This window comes from Dipodomys merriami, unplaced genomic scaffold (assembly GCF_024711535.1).
Source record: "Dipodomys merriami isolate MVZ:Mamm:240054 unplaced genomic scaffold, mDipMer1.0.p SCAF_525, whole genome shotgun sequence".
Classification (NCBI taxonomy): Eukaryota; Metazoa; Chordata; class Mammalia; order Rodentia; family Heteromyidae; genus Dipodomys; species Dipodomys merriami.
Window position 1 is genome coordinate 253,227 of NW_027206097.1, and position 3,597 is coordinate 256,823.

General features: G+C 43.8%; 1 protein-coding gene and 1 non-coding gene across 5 annotated transcripts in view; both read left to right on the top strand.

Moving 5' to 3' along the window:
• Positions 1 to 3,597, top strand: part of LOC138811411 (protein ABHD18) — a 32,074-nt gene that overhangs the window by 3,809 nt on the left and 24,668 nt on the right. The gene's annotated exons all lie outside the window — the stretch shown is intronic.
• LOC138811420 (U6 spliceosomal RNA) lies at positions 3,130 to 3,235 on the top strand. The gene has a single exon (XR_011367378.1). It is a non-coding gene; the product is annotated as a U6 spliceosomal RNA (small nuclear RNA).

Consider the following 3,597-nt stretch of genomic DNA (forward strand, 5'->3'; position numbering starts at 1 on the left):
TTATGTGGTGCTGAGGAATCAAACCCAGGGCCTCATGCATGCAAGGCAAGCGCTCTACCACTGAGCCACCTTCCCAGCTCCTATAATATATTTATTAGCAGGTTTATTATTCTTAGATTTGTTTCTCTTGCAGCTTGCTACATCAATATGTCTGTCTCTAGTTTTATCTACTGTTAAGAGGGTTGAAGTTTAGTCTCAGTGGTACAAGCTATGGTCCCAGCTAACTTGAGGTAGGAGGATTATGATCCAGGACTGGCAGCAGGCAAAAACACAAGAACTTATACGAAAAATAAACAGAAGCACTGAAACAAAAATGACTGGAGGCCAGGCTTAAGTAGTAGAGCACTTGCCAAGCAAATATGAGACTCAAGTTCAGTCTCAGTACTATCAAAATGAAGAGTTTTAAGAAAATAAAATATTTTATGAACAGCATGTTGCTTTCCCTTTTTACTGTAAAATATAAGTGTTGGATTTTTAAATTTAATTTTATGTGCTTACTGTGCTTAATGCCATGGGTATTACGTTGGAAAACGTTGACCCTGAAAAGTAAGTGGCCTATAATACCTGCAAAAACAGATGAAATCCTGCATTGTAAAGACATGATACTGTTTTGCAGTTTAATATACACAAAAATTGCATCAGCTATATGGATATTTTAAGGCTTTTTTTTTAGGGGGGGGGGTCCAGTTGTGGGGCCTGAACTCTGGGCCTGGGCGATGTCCCTGAGCTCTTCAGCTCAAGGCTAGCGCTCTACCACTTGAGCCACAGCGCCACTTCCGGCTTTTTTCTTTTAGCTTTTGTGGTGCTGAGGAATCAAACCCAGGGCCTCAGGCATGCAAGGCAAGCATTCTACCACTGAGCCACCTTCCCAGCCCCGGATATTTTAAGTTTTAAAAGTTCCTTAAACCGGGTGCCGGTGGCTCACACCTGTAATCCTAGCTACTCAGGAGGCTGAGATCTGAGGATGACAGTTCAAAGCCAACCTGGGCAGAAAAGTCCATTAGACTCTTACCCAATTAACCACCAGAAAATGAGAAGTAGTGCTGTGGTTCAAAGTGACCTTGAGTGAAAGAGCTCAGCAAGACCCACAACCAACCAAAAAAACAAAAACAAAAAGCAAAATAATCATTATTCTGTTTCTTAGTGATATCAAAATACTCAAGAAAACTGACTTAAGTAAAGGTTTGTACTGGCTCACAATTTCAGAGGGTTTTTGTTGTTGTTTTAGTTTTGTTTTTTTTTGTTTGTTTGTTTGTTTTGCCAGTCCTGGGGCTTTAACTAGGGCCCTGAGCACTGTCCCTGAGCTTCTTGCTCTAGGCTAGCACTCTACCACTTGAGGCACAGCACCACTTCCAGCCTTTTCTGTTTATGTGGTGCTAAGGAATTGAACCCAGGGCTTTGTGCATGCTAGGCAAGCACTCTACCAGTAAGCCACCTTCCCAGCCCCTCAGAGGTTTTAATCAATGCTCTTTTGACCACTTTGTTTTGGCAGTCAGGTAAGCCGGAATATCCTGACTGGAAGTATGTGACAGAGAAAGTCTTTTTTTTTTTTTTGGGTGGGGAGGAGAGGGGTCCGGTCGTGGGGCCTGAACTCTGGGCCTGGGCGCTGTCTCTCAGCTCTTCAGCTCAAGGCTAGCGCTCTACCACTTGAAACACAACACCACTTCCGGCTTTTTTCTTTGTTCTTATGTGGTGCTGAGGAATCGAACCCAGGGCCTCAGCGCTCTACCACTGAGCCACCTTCCCAGCCCCAGAGAAAGTTTTTTTTAACCTTCTATCCCCTGGAAAGGGTGGAGTATCCCAGTATCACCCATATATATTTAAAGAGCAGGTTTCTTGTTTGGAATATATAACACTAGTCAGAATTTTGTCAAAGAATGAACTGACCATTTCCACCCCAGCTGGATGTATTTCAGTCTGATAGCCACCTCAAGTCACTGCAGAGTCCCAAGTTCAAGGTACAGTCCTCTTGATGCCACTACCTCAGGTTCCAGTCACTCCGGAGTCTCCATGCCTCTAGAATGGTAACTTCTGAGTAGCTTTAACCTCAAATTTAAAGGTTCTTAAATCCCGAGTAATTTGCTAGAAGACTCATAGAGTTGAGGGAATCTATGCACAGTACTTAAAATCACTATCATATATTATAAAGGTTACAATTCAGAAACAGCCAAATGAGGAGACACCTCTGAGATCAGCAGTGTGGAGCTGCACAGGCCCCTTCCTACAGTCTCTTACTAAAGGGCTCTCCCTGTAGGGTGTGGCTCACGTGGTAGTGGATAAGGGAAGGTTACTGTTTAATAGGGTGTACACAGTTTTGTTTTTTTTTTTTTGGTCCAGAGTTCAGGTTTGTTTGTGTGGTGCCAGTCCTAGGGATTGAATGCAGAGCCTGGGCACTATCCCTGAGCTTTTGTGCTCAATACTAGCACTTTCTTATTTGAGCCATAGTTACTTCTAGCTTTTTGATCTATACGGTCTGAGCCATACTTCCTGTTGTTTTGTTTCTTTTTTTGTCAGCTGTGGGGCTAAACTCTGGGCCTGGGCACTATCACTCAGCTCTTCAGCTCAAGGCTAACGCCCTACCAGTTGAGCTATAGCCAAAAAGCCACTTCCGGCTTTTTTTCTGCTTATGTGGTGCTGAGGAATCGAATCCAGGGCCTCAAGCATGTGAGGCAAACACTCTATGACTGAGCCACCTTCCCAGCCCCTTGTTTCGTTTCTTTTTGCTTATTTTTCTAATAGAGTCTCACTTTTTGCCTGGATTGCAATCCTCCTATGTACTCTCCTGAGTAACTGGGGGGTTACTATGTGGTACCATTTATTTATTTTTTTGGTTGGTCATGGGGTTTGAACTCTGAGCCTGGGCACTGTCCCTGAGCTCTTCAGCTTTAGGCCAGAGCACTACCATTTGAGCCATCATGCCATGTCCAGTTTTCTGGTAGCTAATTGGAGATAAGAGCCTCACGGACTTTCCTGCCTAGGCTGGCTTTGAACCACGATCCTCAGATCTCAGCCTCCTGAGTAGCTAGGATGACAGGCATAAGCCACTAGTACTGGATGTTCTTCCATTTCTGTGCCCTCCATTATTCCCTAAAAACAGATAAACGAACAGCAAGGCAAAAAGAAAAAGAAGTGCTCACTTAGGCAGCACATATACTAAATTGGAATGATACAGAGAAGATTAGCATGGCCCCTGTGCAAGGATGACAAGTAAATTTGTGCAGTGTTCTATACTAAATGAAAAAACAACAAAGATAAAACCTTTTGTTCCCATTTTCTAGAGTTACTTTCTATTATTATTTTGTATGATCAGATGCGCATAGGTATTGAAGCTCCTCCTTAGAGTAATCTCCTTGGACTGGGAAGGTGGCTTAGTGGTAGAGTGCTTGCCTAGCATGCATGAAGCCCTGGGCTCCATTCCTCAGTACCACATACACAGAAAAAGCCAGAGGTAGCACTGTGGCTCAAGTGGTAGGGTACTGGCCTTGAGTGAAAACAAGCTCAGGGACAGTGCCCTGACCCTGAGTTCAAGCCCAGGACTGGCAAAAACAAAACAAACAAAAATGATAAATGGTATACAAATAGCAGCACTGCTTTTGC